The sequence below is a fragment of the Dermacentor silvarum genome, chromosome 3, assembly GCF_013339745.2.
Source record: "Dermacentor silvarum isolate Dsil-2018 chromosome 3, BIME_Dsil_1.4, whole genome shotgun sequence".
Lineage (NCBI taxonomy): Eukaryota > Metazoa > Arthropoda > Arachnida > Ixodida > Ixodidae > Dermacentor > Dermacentor silvarum.
In genome coordinates, this window is record NC_051156.1 from 108373594 (window position 1) to 108392297 (window position 18704).

Sequence of the window (18704 nt, forward strand, 5' to 3'; positions counted from 1 at the left end):
CGACATGATTAAACACTTTCACGAAGACACTCAAATGACACTGCTTGCACTGTACAATGCTATGTGGGCTGCAGGACATCTCCCATCTACATGGAAAGAAGCCATAGTAATCCTGGTTTTAAAACAGGGCAAGGACTCATCCTCTGTGACAAGTTATCGCCCAATTGCGCGCACTAGCAGTCTATGTAAGCTATTCGAAAAAATGATTAATCGTCGTCTTCTACATTTCCTGGAATCTAACAGACTGCTTGACCCTTACCAATGCGTTTTCAGAGAAGGCCGGTTTACAACCGACCATCTCGTGCGCATCGAAACAAACATTCGGGATGCTTTCATACATAAACAGCTCTTCTTATCTGTATTTCTAAATATGGAGAAGGCGTATGACACAACGTGGCGTTACGGAATCCTGAGAGACCTGTCGGCAATAGGCATCCGCGGGAACATGCTAAACGTTATAGAGAGCTACTTGCAGAATCGTACTTTCCGGGTCAAAATAGGTAATGCGCTGCCCCAATCATTCATACAGGAAACTGGGGTACCTCAGGGAGGCGTGCTCAGCTGTACGCTCTACATAGTAAAGATGAACTCACTCCGCACATCATTGCCTTCAGCCATATCTTATTCCATGTACGTTGACGACGTACAGATAGGTTATAAATCTTGTAACCTGACATTGTGCCAACGACAGGTTCAAGTTGCCCTGAACAGTCTCTAAATGGGCCACAGAAAATGGCTTTAAAGTAAACCCAAATAAAAGTTCGTGTGTTCTATTCACACGAAAGAGAGGGCTCGTAGCAGACCCTGAAGTGGAACTACACGGACAGCTCATACCAGTAAACACAGAATATAAATTTTCAGGAACAATTCTAGACTCTAAACTGACTTTCATTCCCCACATAAAGTACCTTAAAGCCAAATGCTTAAAAGCAATAAACATTCTCAAAATATTGTCGCACACCACATGGGGCAGTGACAGAAAGTGTTTGTTAAACTTATACAAAAGCCTCATTCGTTCACGCATAGACTACGGTGCGATAGTCTATCAGTCCGCCGCCCCCAGTGCTTTAAAGATGATCGATCCTGTTCATCATTTAGGCATCCGCCTGGCAACCGGAGCCTTCAGAGCGAGCCCTGTGCAAAGTCTTTATGTGGAATCAAATGAGTGGCCCCTAAACCTTCAAAGGTCCTACTCTAGCTTTATGTATTTTCTGAAAGTAAACTCAGACTGCCGACATCCTTGTTACTCCATCATAAATGACACTAGGTGTGCCACACTTTTCCATAACCGACCTACCGCAATGGAACCCTTCTCACTGCGGGTGAGGAAACTCTGCGAAGAAAGCAGTGTTCCACTGCTTCAGCACCATGGTAATGGTGCTGAAGCAGTGGACTGCACAGTCCGGCTGCGCGCGACGTTTTGCCAAGACTAGTCGGTTCGAGCACTTTAAAGCACTTTCACACTGCGACATATCGCAACCAGTGCTACCGATCCCGCATTGTGAGACAGACGGCGGTTCAGTGTCCGAGATCGCCTGTCCAGTTTTTCCAACTGTAGTACATAATCGTCTACGGCACCTGCGACCAGAGCGCAACAGTAAGTGCCGACCTCCAGAGAAGCTGGGTGCGCGTTGGACGGCTCACAAATGACGATTTGAATACCTGGACAAGTTGCGTGGTTGCGTGGAGAAGTTGCGTAGACACGCGCGCCGGAAACTTGCAGCGAGGCTGAGTGCAAAGACGAAGTGAGCTTGGCCGCAGGCGCTCGCAAGGCGGGAGCTGGAGGAGAAGACGACAAAGTGAGGATAAAACTGCCGGCCCAGTAAACGGGTGCTGTGTCTGTGTCTCCTTTTTTCCTTTACAGTATGTTTATACTTTATGTGCAACAGTAATTTGTATGGCATTAGGCGGGACTCCGCACATCAGAATGCAACCGAAATTTATGCCGCTTGAGGGCATTTAAAGTGTTCGAAATTAATGCTAACCGAGAGAATTCACCGCACACCCGCCGTGGTTGCTTATTGGCTAGGGTGTTAAGCTGCTAAGCATGAGGTCGCGGGAATCTAAACCCGGCCACGGCGGCCGCATTTTGATGGTGGCGAAATGCGAAAACACCCGTGTACTTAGATTTAGGCGCACGCTAAAGAACCCCAGGAGGTTAAAATCAGATCGAGGTTATGGCACGTGAAACATCATAAATTTTTTAAAGAATTCTTCGCACGCAGAATCTGTAATAGGCTCTTTAAGAAGTCACGGGTGGAAACGGGCGCCACATCACTGCGCACATTCCCGGGTTCATCACGCACTCTTGGCTTTTTCGACGTAACTGTTCGTCATTTCCTAGACTGAAAGAACCTTGCTCACTTAGCTCAAAACCCAGCGAATTTATTTCAATGCGTTTCTTTGCGGTCACCTAAAGAAAGAAGAAATCAAACTGCCGAACACATAGCAAACAGGGCATTAAAGGGGGCACCGAAACGTTTAATATGCAAGCTTCATGAATGTCGGCCTTCTTCTGAAGTGATAGAATTGCTCATTCTGTACAAACCACCTGTCGAATCGAGGCCGTCACATGCGCCAAAATGTGATATGGGATTGGCCTACATCCACCTAGTATAAACCCAGTACATCTAGCACATCTGTCGGCGCGACCTACGATCATCAGGAAAGGCAGAGATAACTGAGATATACACGGTATTTGACCTGTATTTTGCTGAGCGCGGCCGGATAAGACAAAACTTCCTGAAATCACGTCATATCCTGCTCTGTTAGCATGCGCGTACCTTGTTGTTTTGAGAGATCGTTTAGCCTGAAATGTTCTGCGCATATTTATTTTTCGTCGCGCCTCACGCCAGGCACTGTTCTGCAGGTTAAGGCTCCGGTTTTATTTTTCTTGTGCTGCAAATGCTGCCGCCCGCGTTGTCTGAAATTAAAACGGTTTTTCTGCTTCTCCCTCGCTGCACGGTTCGTGTCTCCAGCTGCGAAGTCATCGAGTCGAGGGATATCCTGTCCATTGTACAAATGGCCTCGGGCACCTCACCTTAAACACTGTTATGACGTATTCGTAAAAGATGTATAAGACTTTTTTGTCAGCAAGCAGAACGACCTCGAGTGCACAGCACTTTTGATAATAGTTAGTTAGTTAGTTAGGTAAGGTTTTATGGCGCAAAAGCAACTAAGGCTATGATGCGCCATGCACAGGATGAAAATATATAATTTGATGAAAGTGCTTCAAGCAACAAATATCATTAGTTAAAATTTGTTTAAGAAACCTGTTTCATCTAACAACTTAAAAACATTGTCTAGAGATACAAGTGCATTTTCAGCTAGGATCAGGGAGGGATGAAGTGGTGTTAGTGTTTTGTAAAGTTCATAAAAATATTTCTGTCTTTTTTCCTCCAACGCCGGACATGTTATCAAAATGTGATTCACAGTTAGCAATTCTTGGCATTGGTCACAGACCGCTTGTTCTTCATTTTCAATGAAAATTTATGTGTGATATGTGTTTGTCCGATGCGAAAGCGACATATATAAATGACTTCCATGAACCGTTCCTGGTGGTATGATGTCTTCCACTCCTGCAGTATGGGCTTTACTATTTGTAGCTTGTTATTTTCTTGACAGCCCCAATCCTGTTGCCACTTTGAGGTGATCGCAGCACGGACCACCCGGACACAGTCCTTGAATGGAAGATTTATCTCTGTAATTTTTTCACGGGCAGCCATTGCTGCGCATTTGTCCGCCTTTTCATTTCCCGGGATTCCCATGTGGCTTGGAATCCAACAGAGACGAATTACTTGACCATGCTTTTCACTTTTGCCGAGCGTTTTCAAGATGCAGCCGAGAAAGGGTTCGCACTCTGATTTTCTATGGAGGGAATTAAGTAAACTGAGGGAATCTGTGTAGACAACTGCTTTTTTATACTCTCCTGTAACTATTTTTTCTTAGGCCATGAGCAGGGCATATACTTCGGCTGTGAAAACCGAAGCAAACTGTGGTAACCTAAGACAGTGTTCCCAGTGTTCCGATACGACTGCGCTTCCAACATGTTGCTTTGTCTTGGAACCGTGGGTGTAGAACTCGGTGTAGTCTGTATTTTTCTTGTAATTCTGAAAAATCTTGCCTTATGTGTTCAAGCGGTGTTTCTTTTTTCTTGTGGCATGTCAGAGTAAAATCACAAAAATGTGCGAAATCATACCACGGGGGCAGTCTATTCGGTGTTTCGGCGACCTTGAGAGCTTCGCTAGGAACATTGTAGTTTTGGCACATATCTTCAAATCGAAGGATAAGTGGTCTCACGCTGTGTGGTTTGTTGGCATAGTGTATTCTGTTTGTGGTGTAGGTAACAAGAGCGTGGTATATATGATTAGGTAGAGCTGTGATTCTAAGCACGTATGAAATTGTCAGCAAAGCTCGTCGGTGCTCCAAACAGGGTTCGTTACTCTCGGCATACAGGCTTTCTATTGGGGAGGTCCTGTACGCGCCAGTTTCTAAGCACAGTCCGTGGTTGTGTGTGGGATCAAGACGTTTGATGTACGACTGCCTTGCTGACCCGTAAACTATGCAACCGTAGTCAAGAATGCTGCGCACGACAGAGCGGTAAATACATAACAGGCACGTTCGGTCGGCGCCCCAATGTTTACGTGATAGGACCTTCAGGATGTTAAGCGCTTTGTTTGCCTTAGTTTTGATGCTGTTAATGTGGGCAATGAAGTTTAGTTTACTGTCGAAAATTATTCCTAAGAACTTTTGTTCGTGTTTGACCGGTAATGGGCTTTGATTTAACTTGAGAACTGGGTCCGGGTGTAACCCCTTTTTTGTGAAAACACGACTGCCACAGTTTTTTGTGTAGAAAAACGAAATCCATTTTTATCGGCCCATTGCGTCAACTTGTTTATTGTTATCTGGGTTTGTCTTTCGCATGTAGACATACCCGAGGCACGGCATGCAATTTGAAGGTCGTCTATGTATAAAGAGTACATAATGTTCGACGGAATAACTTCATTTATGGAATTCATCTTCACCACGAAAAGAGTGGTGCTTAATATGCAACCCTGTGGCACGCCATTTTCTTGGACCAAGACGCGGGACAGTGTTGCCACCAGACGGACTTGAAATGTTCGGTTTGTCAGAAAATCAGCCAGACAGTTCAGCATTCTGCCCCGTATTCCTAGTGTTGCTAGATCTTGTAAAATGACATACCTCCATGTGGTGTCGTATGCCTTTTCTAAGTCGAAAAACACTGCTAGACAGTGCTGTTTGTAAAGGAATGCCTCACGTATGGTATGTTCAAGGCGAACAAGATGGTCAGTTGTTGAGCACCCTTTCTTGTAACTACACTGGTGAGTATCTAGCAAGTTATCTGTTTCGAGAATGTATGTTAGTCTTATATTTATTATGCTTTCGTATGATTTAGTGAGGCAACTTGTTAGTGCTATAGGTCTGTAGCTGTGAGGTGTGTTTGGTGACTTTCCCGCCTTCAGGAAGGGTACAATAACAGCCTTTTTCCACTCTGCAGGCATTTTACCCGTTTCCCAGATCGTGTTAAAAACGCAACAAGGCCTCCACCGCTTTCTGGGACAAATGGGCCAGCATAGAGTAATGTATTTTGTCAGGACCCGGTGCTGTTTTCTTACCCGAAGAGATTACTCTGTTTATTTCATGGAGTGTTAAAGGGGCATTGAACAGTCTATCTTAACTTCCCGTTGTCGGAAGCTTTTGTTTTTCTGCGGACTGTTTGTGTTTGAGAAATGTTATGGAATAGTTTGCCGAGCTAGATATGGTGTAGAAGTGCTGGCCTAATATGTCTGCTGGTTCCTGAAGACTTGTTTGCGTGCCTGGAGTTGAGAGTACGGGGATCGTGTAGGGAGCATAGTCGCCCCTAAACTTGTGAACCTGATCCCACTTTCTCTTGGATGTTATTGAACTGTAACCGATGAGATATAATTTTTCCATGAATTTCGTTCTGCTTGCCTACGGATATACCTCGCCTTTGCTTTCGCTTTTTTGAATGATAACAGGTTATCTTGGGTTGGGTACCTTCGGAAGATACCCCACGCTTTGTTTTGAAACTTTTTGACTTCTGTGCATTCGTTCGTCCACCAGGGTTTTAGTTTTTTTCCTTAAGAATCCATAAGATTGGGGAATAGCCTCTTCCGCCGCAGCAACTATGCAAGTAGTAATCCTCTCATTCGCTTCGTCTATGCTTAGGTCATCTAAGGTCAGTTTATCTAGACTAGCTTTTTCGGTGAAGAGAGGCCAATTTGCAAGGTGAAGTTTCCAACGGGGTGGTCTAGAAGGTAGGGTAGGTAGCTTGGAGGTTGGTTTTATGATTGCAGGCATATGGTCACTACCATAAGGATTATCTATAATACTCCATTGGAGATCACTATAAAGAGACGGAGAGCAGAGTGCTAGATCCAGACAGCTCATAGCTCCTGTGCTTGGAGAGCAGTAGGTTGTAGCACCAGTGTTTAAAAGGCATACGTCATTCGCTAGGATAAAATGTTCAAGTGTTTGTCCCCTGGTGTCGTTTGTTTTACTACCCCATAAGGTGTTATGTGCGTTAAAATCACCCACTATTAAAAAAGGTTCAGGTAGCTGATTTAAAATTAACTCTAGGTCTCTTACTGTAAAATGTGATTGTGGTGGAATGTATAGCGAACAAATGGTGATGGTTTTGTGCGCTAAAATGGTGACAGCAACGGCTTCTATGTGACTGTTAATGGCAACTTCTCTGGCTGCAATACCTCCCTGCAGAACAATGGCTACACCACCCGAAAGCCGGCTTGCCTGGGCACGGTCGCGTCGTACCACAGTGAAGCCTTTAAAAAATTTTGTTTTTTCGCCTAGGTTTGTTTCCTGCAAGCATAGGGCCACAGGAGAGAAGTTACTTAGCATGTCTTTGATGTCACCTAAGTTGCGTAAAAGTCCTCTGCAATTCCAGTGGATAATAAAAGCCATTTTAAAACTGAAAGGTAAAAAATGGCATTACGATTGAATAAGATATAAGATGTTAGGTGACATAGATGTAGAGAAGGCTAATACAATGGAGTGATAACCTTTAGGTTATAACTTTCTTGATTAGCGTGGTTATTGGGACTTTGTCCCTCTTTGCGCGCTCGAGAGAGGGCTTGTCCTTCGGCGTCGACGACACCGGGATTTTTGAGTCGACCTCCATCGCTCTCCCTGAGGCGCTGGAGGACCGAGAGTTGGGCGCCTAGACACGTGTCTCGGGCCTTGGGGTTCGATTGATTTTTGGGCCCAGCGGGACTGGTGTCACGGGTGCTTCGAAGAGGATGGAGCAGTGCTGACTGCTTCCACCACGGGGGCGGGAGGGGTCACTGCAGGGCCACTGTGTGTGGGCCCGCAGGACTCCCGAGGCCTCTGTGACGCTGCCCCCACCTGCGTCACTTCGGCATAACTTCTTCTCGAAAGATAAGACAGTCGATTTCTTGCTTCATAGAACGAGATTTTTTCTTTCACAGTTAGTGCAATTACTTCTTTTTCTTTTTTCCAGCAAGGACAGGACCGCGAGTAAGCTGCATGGTCCCCTTTGCAGTTTACACAGTGTAAAGAAGTGCAATTGTCAGATTGGTGATCATTTGAGCTGCATTTAGCACAGGTTGTTTGTCCTCGGCATGAGTGTGAAGCATGTCCAAACCTTTGACACTTGAAGCATCGTCTGGGGTTCGGGATATATGGCCGGACATTTACTTTTAGATATCCTGCATTGAGAGAGGTAGGCATTTCGCTTGTTCCAAAGGTGAGTATAACATGTTTTGTCGGGATTTCTTGATCGTTTCTGCGGATGACAATTCTTTGTACTTTGGTCACGTTTTGTTCCTGGAAACCCTCCAGCAGTTCTTCATCACTCAAGCCAAGGAAGTCCTCCTCGGATATCATACCCCTACTTGTGTTTAGAGTTCTGTGAGCTGAAATTGTAACTGTGGCATCACCAATACTGGTAAGTTCTGAGAGCTTTCGTACTTGATCTTTATCATTTAGTTCTAGGAGGAGGTCCCCGCTAGACATTTTTGAGGCTTTATATGTCGATCCAATTTTGTCTTTTAGGCACTTGGCCACCAGGAAGGGAGAGAGCTTTCTCACGGGTGTGTTGTTTTCACTATGGACTACATGGTACTTGGGGAATGCTGGGGTGTTTCTCCGAAAGGAGAACTGGAATGTTGCTTCGGTGCGGCCTCTTTTCAGAGGCCGATCATAGACAACAGAGGTTTGCGCTGCCATAAGAAAATGTTCGAGTTCGGCAACAGCGCCGACCGCCCACCACGGAGCCCAACGAGGGGACGCGGCAGAGCTTGTGCACAAGTCTGCGTGACGCCAGTCGTACGCCGCTACTATAACCAAATATGGTGTACCCAATGTAGGATAGCCACACACGGTTAACCCTTGCCGCCAGGGAGAATGGAAGTAAATGGAAGAGAGTAGAAGACAGGACAGGCTAAAAAGTGTGAGAGAGAGACGAAGATTGGGGAGAGAGAGACAGGAAAAGGCGACTACCGATTTCCCCCGGGTGGGTCAGTCCGGGGGTGCCGTCTACGCGAAGCGGAGGCCAAAGAGGTGTGTTGCCTCTACCGAGGGGCCGTAAAGGTCCAAACACCCGGCATCGGCTCAACCTCCAGGATCCTCTTTTCCCCGGACACGGCTAAGCCGCGCACGGCTACACACGGGAGGGGCCAACCCTCATGTGCTCGGGTCCGTGGTGTCGCAGCACACCAAATGCCTGATTACGCAGACGCCCCTGCGGGACTTTTGATAATAATCAACAACGCATATTACGAAGAAAAACTGTAAACATAGCGTTGTACAGCGAATGAGGGATCAGTATACTAAAAAATTCTAAATAAGAGAGCCGCCTAGGGCGAGTGTCAGACTAGATAAGCTGGTTGCGTTTAATGAAACTGTCGGAGATAGAGGAAGTTGGTTCATACGTAATGACATAAACGAAGGCGCCTATCGATGACGTGCATACCGCTGGCCAGAAAGCCTGCTTCTGGGCACTGAACTAAGGGTTCAGACATTTATGGTAAACTAAATTAGGATTGGCGCCACTGTTTTATGGAAATAGCTAGTGTCGGAATTCAATATGCGCTCTGTCTGGACAACAGTTCTATATTCTTAAGTCGTTTGTCGTTCTTTATATAATTTTGCTCTCGCAATTAGCCAACAGATACGTTTATTCTGGTAAAAAATATTACTGCTGCGACAATAAAATACACGAGCACCGACAGTAAGGTCAAGGAAAGGACGATCTAAATTGTTTTGTGGAAAGGACCCGCACACCTACCAGCATATGCCACCAAAAGTGCGAACGTATTGTTTCAAAATTCTCACCATCGTCTCTCGTGCTGTCCCCATTGAATACGAGTCACTATATTTCAAATTGATTTAAACAAGGCATGTGGACCTCCTTTGAATGGTCTCACGGTTTTCCAAAGGACAGACCTTCCAATGCAATTTCGATTTTACTGGCTCTTTCGCAAGCTTTATGAACATTTTTACCCTGTTACCTCTCCACTCGTCGGCAGACTGTCTAGCCGCAGGACGTCGTTCTCAAAGACAATCATATCTTAACGGTGATTTTTGTAGCGCAAAAACTTGAGAATAAATTATAACAGTGAGAGGAACGAGAGACATTCGTTTCACTGTTCTCATTTATTTTCGAGTTTTTTGTGCTACAAGATCAAGATGTTTTGTGCTACAAGATCAGGCTAGTTGATCACCAACTCGGCTAACAAGTTATTCTGAACGATATCTTAATGTCTACAGTGTTGGCGTTGTAACTACTATAGGTATATAGTTCTAACATCTATAACGGTGTAACATTTATAGGTGCAGATGACATGTTATGTCATCTATGCGACCACATAGTTGTCACTTGTGCCAGATGCATTTCCTAACAAGTTATGTATTACGATGTCCATGACATGATGTGCATCACATGAATAACATGACATGCATGTCATTACGTGATTTTCATGAATGACATAAATGACATCAGGTGATGGCGACGTGGTCGTGGACGTGGTAACAGGATATGTGTGGAGAGACATGCCTTCATGAAATGGATGCAGGAAAGGTATACGGTCACGTGAAGCTATGTCAGGCTAGCGATATGCAAAGACGCAGAGTACGAATGCAGTCATTGCGCAAGCAGGCCGAGCAAGAAAGTTGCGAGGAGACCATCAGTGCCATCTGTCACGTAAAACATCAAATCACGAAACCAACCACCGCCGCCCCTAGCGCCATCCGGTACTTAAAAAGGCTCCAGAGTGAGTCCGTCCCGTGCAAGGGCGCGGCTTGCAGCCTCTTCAAAATAAAACTAGGGCCGTGACTAGGGCGCCGAGATGTTTTAACGCGATAGCGTTAGAGTGCGCGCTGGAAGAAAAACACCGTCCGTGCCAAAATTGGAAAGAAATTACCACTTTTTCACTCATTCCTTTCAGGAAAGACTTCGTTAAATCGTGTTTGGTGGCCATTAGTTTCGTTAATTCTGGTTGATGGCAACATTTAGCCCTATGGGTGCCTGCCGCAGTGAAGGGCATGCTGCTACAATTGCGCCAAGCTGCTACATTTCGGTAAAGCCGCAACATCCATGCTACAAAGCAGCGCCGAGGTGTGACCTCCGAGATTACTTGGCACTGCGCTTCTAATCTCGGAGGCCACAACTGAGAGGACGTGTCGCCAACGTCAAGCGGCAGAGTGTCTTTGCATCTCCTGTCATTTAAAAACCGAGCTAATCCAATACAATCCTGTGCACGGGTTGTGCCAGGCCAGAGTGTCACTGTTTACGACGAAGTTGTACGCGCGCTCGGCTCATTCTACGTTTTCGCCGTGCCCTGCGACCTCGCGTTCGTACCGGCGGCATGACCTTTGTCAGAAGAGCGGTATGCGGAGCGCCTTGCAGTTGAACGGAGAGCACCATAGCGGCTTTGTACAGATGCAGAGCAAACCTCAATGAATGCGAACGTGAGCAAAAAAGTCGCAGTTGAGCCCGAAAAGCCAAGCGTAGATTGCTGTACGAAGTATGGATATTAGCTTTGTTGGCCGTATAAACTTGCAAACATTCGCTTGCTAACTAAATGAACAAGCACGGTGTACGGCGCGCACACGTAAAATGAACACATATCACTCGATGACCGCGGAAACTCGCTCTCAAAACGCTGAAGTGAGGAAGCGCGGCAGCAGCAGCGAGGGAATTGACTTTCGTGCTGACTCTCGCTTCAACGCGAACTGAGTGTCAAAAGCACAGCGCATACGAAGCTACTAGCATCTCGGGGCACTTTGTTCGCCTCGTAGATCGCTTTGAAGATGAGGCCCGCCGCAGCGCGCAATTTGTCCACATCGCAGATCGCTTTCAAGATAAGGCGGCCGCGCCGTACGCAGCAGCCGCCGGAGTAGAACCCTGGTTCCTCGCGTGCGAGGGAAGACGGCGTGCTTCCTCCCCGCTTTCCACCCTTGCGCGCGCGAGATTGACCCGCGATCATCAGCCGACCCTCGGAAAGTTTCATTCACGCATTAAGCACACGGCGCGCGGCGACAATGCTATCAGGCTTGGACTTTATTCAGAACATCACGGCGACGGCAGAAATGCGTTGGGAGTGCACAAATAATTGCAATCGCAATACAATCAAGGTAAGAAAGAAGTGGCTGAGGCACAACAATTGTTCAAAAATGCCGCATTGGTGATTCAGTGAGGCATGAAGCTGAATAACTCCTCAGACATTGAGAGTGGCCAGGAAATACTTCATTAAGCAAGGCAAAACAAGTGTGAAAGTATTTTTCTATTGAATGATGCAGATCAGGAAAAGAAAGCGGGGTTATGTTTCATCCAACTGACAATCATTTTTTTGTTTTTGTTGCTATCATGTTTCATACTTGAAATTCTCCTTTGATAAAAGCTTGCATTAATTATGATGTCAGTGAATTCATGCTCGCACAATTTATTGCAATGCTAAGGCTAGTCATTTCTTGAAGGGCATGTGTGATACATATAATAGGCAACCGTGTAGTAAGAGCAATAAGTACTGCTTTTGTCCTGTTTTTCTTCTTTTTTCCAAATTTTTACAAAACTGAGGGCGGAAATGCTTTTGGCCATTCCCATCACTGCTGCCGGGGAATTGAAATTTCTTCGTTAGAACGGGAATTTCGTAAAATCGGGTTACGTTAGATCGAGTTTTAACTGTAGTTGCATGTTCACCATTTATTGGCATCGGTTTGAAACGGGGTTGTGACGAATTTTCACCTAGGCTGCTTGAGCTAATTACGTATGCTATACATAACTTCCAGCCTGGAATTTTGGGTACATCTGAATCTTTTATCTCTTCCTTAAAACTTCTGCATCTACCTTGTACTGCTGCCGATGTCTCTAATGGATGAAGTGCTAATTAATTTTCACTTCTATTTTTTCCACCAATACCTTGGTTATCTCGGCTGCTGATCGGATAATGCTACCATCTACTTTAAATCCAAGCGCTTCTGGAACGAATACGTTACCTAGGGTTCTCGTCGGTTGAATCTCTTCACATTTCTTTAGGATGCTCTGAGTTGTCTGCGGTTTTTGTCGGTTGTGTATATTTGCTCTCGTATGTATTTGGCCTTAGACAACCAGCTCGAGCCTCAAATAGCAAGGTATTGCCCTTTGTGTTATTGTACAGATTTTAACATTAAATTTCTTTGTCGTGCTTGTGAATCCCCATGGTCTTTTACGTTTCTATCCATGGCATCAAATTTAGTATATGTTTATTTCACTTTTTTTAGGACTCCTGGTTGTGTCTTTGCGCTTTACTTACACTGGAGCGGCAGCGTCGGAGCGACCATACTAACACGCGGCGGAAGGCGTAAACAACCCCCATAGCGCAGGCCCCAAGAAAGAAACCGTGCTCCAGTTCAGGATAAATTTTCTAGCTGCGAAGAACATTCAAGCGGCATGTTACGAAGACGGTGGATTTCAGCGTTAATTGTGATTATAATTATGCTGTGATGCTTTAGCGCCGTGGTTATGTACGGGAGCGGTGTTTTTCGTAAATTTATTCATGGTGCTTATTTATTTTTATTTATTTCTTCATTCATCATTAGTACAGAAGGAGGTCCTGGAGCTACAAGAACTGTCAAGGGGGACCTCCTATTAGTAATTTAACAATGTAGTAATTAATACATTATGGCAACTTAGCAGCAACAGACATCAGAATACACGAAGTTAATGAAGCAACTAATCAAATACAAGAAAGGTGCTTACAATAATTGAAGTTCAAAATACAAGCAAATGAAATACATACAGCGTATGAATAAATAAATATGTACAATTCTTCTTTCTGGGGTTTTAGTTGCCAAAACCAGTCCTGATTATGAGGCACGCCGTGGAGGGCTCCGGAATAATTTTCACCACCTGGGGTTCTTTAACGTGCACTACAACGCAAGCACGTTAAGGTGCGGTCTCACTCCGGCGGAACGAGCCCCCCGTTTTCAGTACTTTTGGAGCAACCGCGGCGGCTCTTCTACTTGGGCTATAAAGTAGTGGTATATTCCATGAAAAAGCCCAATTCTTTCAGATTCCAACTATATATTATATAAAGAAATTTATGAATTTGATCTAGAAATTAATGTTCGAGAACAAGCACGAGATACATGGTTTTTGCGAACTCTGTCTCAGTTGTGACCATGTTTAGAAGGAACTACCGCCATTACTGCATTGGGGCTTGCTGTGTAGGTTTAGGACATATTGATCTATTTCCTAGACGAGGCGAAATAATTTTTAATTTTTACTTTTTGCATAATTTGCTTTTGAAGATTGCCAAATATCGCAAACTTCTCTTGCAAACAGCCCGGCAACTACACGCTCAAGGAAGCTAAATTTTGGCAACTTTAGAGTTCAAGGAATTTCAATCTAGTACGCAAAATTTCATTCATGTACCTTTATTAGTTTTCCTAATAATGCGGCCAAAATTCAGCAATATTTAGAATTCCGGTTTTACTTTTGCCCATTTTTGCGGTAAGGTACTAAGCTACGAAGCTGCGGTTTAAAAGTAATGAAGGTACATGAATGAAGTTTTGCGTCCTAAATGGACATTCCGTGAACACTAATTTATCCAAAATTTTGCTTCCTTGAGCTTGCAGTTATCGGGCTGTTGCAACACAAGTTTGCGATATTTGGCAATCTTCAAAAGCAAATTATCCGAAAAGTAAAAATTCAAAATTACTTTGCTGCGTCTAGGAAACAGATAAATATGTCCTAAAGCTACAGTGCAAGCCGCAATGCAGTACATGCGGTAATTTCTCCTAAATATGGTCACAACTCAGACACAGTTCGCAAAAGCCATGTAGCTCAAGCTTGTTCTTGAACATTTATTTCTAAATCACATTAATCAATTTCTGTACATTATATATAGTTGGAATCTACAAGAATTAAGCTTTGTTATGGTATATACGACAACTTTATATACTAAGTAGAAGAGCCGCCACGGTTGCTCCAAAAGTACTGAAAACGGGGGACTCGTGCCGCCGGAGTGGGACCGCCACCTTAAAGAACCCCAGGTGGTCAAAATTATTCCGGAGCCCTCCACTACGGCGTGCCTCATAATCAGAAGTGGTTTTGGCACCTAAAGCCCCAGAAAGAAGAATTGTACATATTCATTTAATCTTACGCTGCATGTATTTCATTTGCTTGTATTTTGAACTTCAATTATTGTAAGCACCTTTCTTGTATTGGAGTAGTTGCATCATTAACTTCGTGTATTCTGATGTCTGTTGCTAAATATGTAGTAATTGACACGCTATGGAAGCATAGGAATGACACATATCAAATAACACGAGGTTAATGTAGCAGATAATGAGAAACAAATATATGCTAACAATACGCAATGTACAAGTGTTATATACAGTATGCGACAAAATATTTAAAACGAATGCTGCGCGCATTCAGTAAAAGAAACATATCCACAACGGAAAACGTTTATTTCTCATGGTCGGCGTTGCTTTTTTTCTTTTTTTGTCATTTACACATGATATCTTCACCGTTATAACGACTTGCTAGCCCTTTTTTAAGGTTTAAAATTTTTTAAATGTTTTTTAAAGATGGAGAGCCGAACAAGCACGCTTGTTTTCGTCGTTTCTGCAAGTAACATCAGTGTTATTCAAATTTATATGCACAATGTAATCTAGTGGCATGGCTAGACATAATATCATACACGTTACAACGGGAACATTTGCGCCGCAGCTGCATGTTGTGGCGCGTTTCGAAAGGAACCGTACTTGAAATTCATTATGATAGAAGCGGGTGTTTTGTAGAATGCAAGAGCGCAGGTTAGTGTGCGAGCTCTGTATGCGTGTGAGCTATTTTTAGTCGCTCTTGACGTGAAAAACAAGCCACTATAGCATATCTCGACTGTTTAGACAACTGATTGACGAATCCTGTTTCCTTTGTAACCGTTCAATGACCGTCGCGCGTGCGTTGATTAACAGGCGGATGTCACCGTACGGGCCGTATGGGAATAATGTGTCTGGGTATAAATACTTGCAGCAGGCGCCTGTTCATGCAGACTGATTACGCCAACCTCAACAGAAAAATCCCTGTAAGTCCGTTTAGATGTTTTTTTTTACGTGAACTATAGAAATGGACCAATAGCGTTTTCAACACCAATATAGATTGGATGCATTGTGCCTATTTTCACGTTGCCAGCTCTAATTTTAATAAGTTACTGATAGTCTCCGACGCAAAGAGCACGGTGACATCAAAAAAGATTTCTATGGTACTAAAAGCGTTCGATTGTCATCACGATTACACAGCCTTTTAGTGGTACGAATAATGTTTACAATGACCTTCGAACAAAGGGGTTACGCTTTGCGTTTACTGCGACCATCAAGAATTAAACAACAAATATTTGTGAAAGCTTAAGAATAAAGTTAAATCACTTGTGGCGAAAGGCCTTGTGACTTCACTGATGATTGTTGGAGTTTAGTGGCGCAAGGGCCAGGTATGGCCAAAGAGCGCCATGACAGTATTAGTTCGTATCAAGACGATGGTAATGGCTTGTTAGTGGTAGGTGAATAGGGAATTATATGAACATTAGATGTGGCATGGCTGTAAAGGGGCCTAAAATCAGTCGCTGTAAAGTGCGTAAAATCTATAAGTAATAAGATTATGACAATGAGTGATTATGAGTACTATGGACATGAACAATGCATTGCGAAAAAATGATACGAGTTACAAAAAATTTAAGATACAAGAATTGGCCAGAAGCACAAGTGCCTAAACAGAGCCCTTGAAACACAAGGGCCTGGAGGCATGTGCAGTTAAAAACTATCGCAGCAACATCCTCTAGAGAGAGGATGCGCTACGAACTTATTGGACTAATAACATGTAACACAACATCTTTCAAGAAAGCAAGGACTGCGTTGGTGCTAAAAAGTGGTTCTTTACCGAGAAACATAGCGGGATGCAGGGGGACACAATAGCGATATGCGAGAGGAAAATGTTTCTTTCTTTCTCTTTCGGCTTCCCGACACTCCAAGAGGACGTGGAGGACGGTGAGCCTGTCGCCACATCTACCACATGTTGGAGGATCATTTCCATTCAATAGAAAATTGTGAGTACCATATGTGTGTCCTATTCTGAGACGACAGAATAGGACATCAGTTCGTCGTGTTTTAGTTGTACAGGGCCAGAAACCTAACTGTGGCTTAATCAAGTGGAGCTTATTAGTTGTTTCAGCGTCCCACAGACGCTGCCAGTGGCCTCGCAGTTTCCTTCGCAAAAAAGGCTTCAGATCTGTGGAGGAAATAGCAGCGGCAGGATTAATAGCTTGCGATGTAGTTGATGTGGCCAACTGGTCTGCTAGCACATTGCCCTCGATGCCTCTATGGCCAGGCACCCAGCATATTATTACATGTCTACGAGATTGGTAAATGTTACACAAGAGTGAGTAAAGCTCGATAACAACAGGATTCTTATGCTTTTGTAAAGATGTTAGCGCTTTTACAAGACTCAACGAGTCTGTGAATATTATTGCCTTTTGTAGTTTCAATTTCTCTATATGCTTCACCGCAGACAGTACTGCATAGGCTTCTGCGGTGAAAATGCTTGTTAGGGGGTTTAATACGTCGGATTTTGAAAAAGAGGGGCCAACCGCAGCGTAAGATACGCCAGCATGGGACTTGGATGCGTCGGTATAGAATTCCGAGCACGAGTACTTCGATTGAAGTTCGCGGAAATGCATTGCAATTTCGAGGTCGGGAGCATGCTTTGTGACCTCTACAAAGGATAGATCACATTCTATCACCTGCCACTCCCAGGGCGGTGACAGCTTAGCTGGAGGCATTAGGCGATGTTCTAGAAGTGGGACATCCATCTCTTCGCTAAGTTCTCTTACACGCAGTGAGAAATGCCGCCTCATAGAGGGTCGATTATAGAAAAGCGTTGAACACTTCAAATCATTAAGGGTTGTAAAACAAGGATGTTTTGTGACTTCACTGAATGCATATTGCTTTTCTTGGCAAAGTCGTTTTTTAAGATCTCTTGGCAAAGATTTTCTTGGCAAAGATCGTTTTTTTCTGTTAACTGTAGAAATGACAACCGTACAAGACGACCCCCTAATTTGCTTACCAGCTGTAATGCGCATATGTCGCGTACAGTGTCAGCAGTTCACGACAACTCGGCAAGTCCCGCAATATACCACTTATTGAAAAGTGTGTTAAATTTTAAATAGCTTTAGACTGTCCAAAGAGTGTTTAGACATGGCGCTGTAGCAGGGCTATAGTTGTTCCAAGGCTACTTCAAAAGAATCTTTGCTGGTAAAGTGTAGTGCTTGTAATAAGTTTTACCTTGTTTGGAAATGCTCGGATGTATACCAAATGGCATTCAATACACTACAAAGTTGGGAAGGGCTAGCATGGGAATGTAAGGTATATAAAACACAGAGAGATGTTCACGAGAGCAGTGGGTTTAACGCAGACGGTGACCCTGACGAGAAAAGAGATGGTGAAGCTACTACCTCCCTAGGTGCTTTGATTGGTGGTCTGAGCCAGACGCTTGTCAAAGCAACGTCCTGCGCACGTGCGGCATGATCTCAAAGCAGTGCATCGGTTCAAAGCGCGGACAGATAACATCGCACCGAATATTGTTCGGTTTCTTGATCAAGTCACTTGAGATAAATGGCTGGTAAATAACAGTGCGCTGCGCAGTGAGCGTATATTCATAAATGAAAATCTGACAAGTGTTCGAAGATAATTGTTCTGGCAGTGCCGCGAGCTTACTAGGCAGCGAGCATACATGCTCATCTTGATTAGAAACGGCAAAATAATTGTCAGGAAGGCTGTAGGGACACCGGTTATTGACATTGGTGCTGAAATATATCTTCTAAAAATAACATGATTACGTCTTTCAACTCATTTTGAGAGCGGGGCGTCCATGTTAAAAATGTTTTAACTGAACCCAAGCTAAACCAAGAACTCTCCTTACTTCATGTGAACATACGAAGCCTGAGCAGGCACTGACTGGGATGAATTGTGCATATTGATTGATAATAGTTCAATAGTTAACATAGAAACATCACGACAAATTGTTTATTATCTGTCCGGTTATACACAGAGCTCATTATGTCGGGAAAATTGAAAAGGTGGTGTGATGGTGTTTGTGAAGGATTTTCGGCTGTCTAGTATGATAAATGTGACATTTGATCACGCTGAGG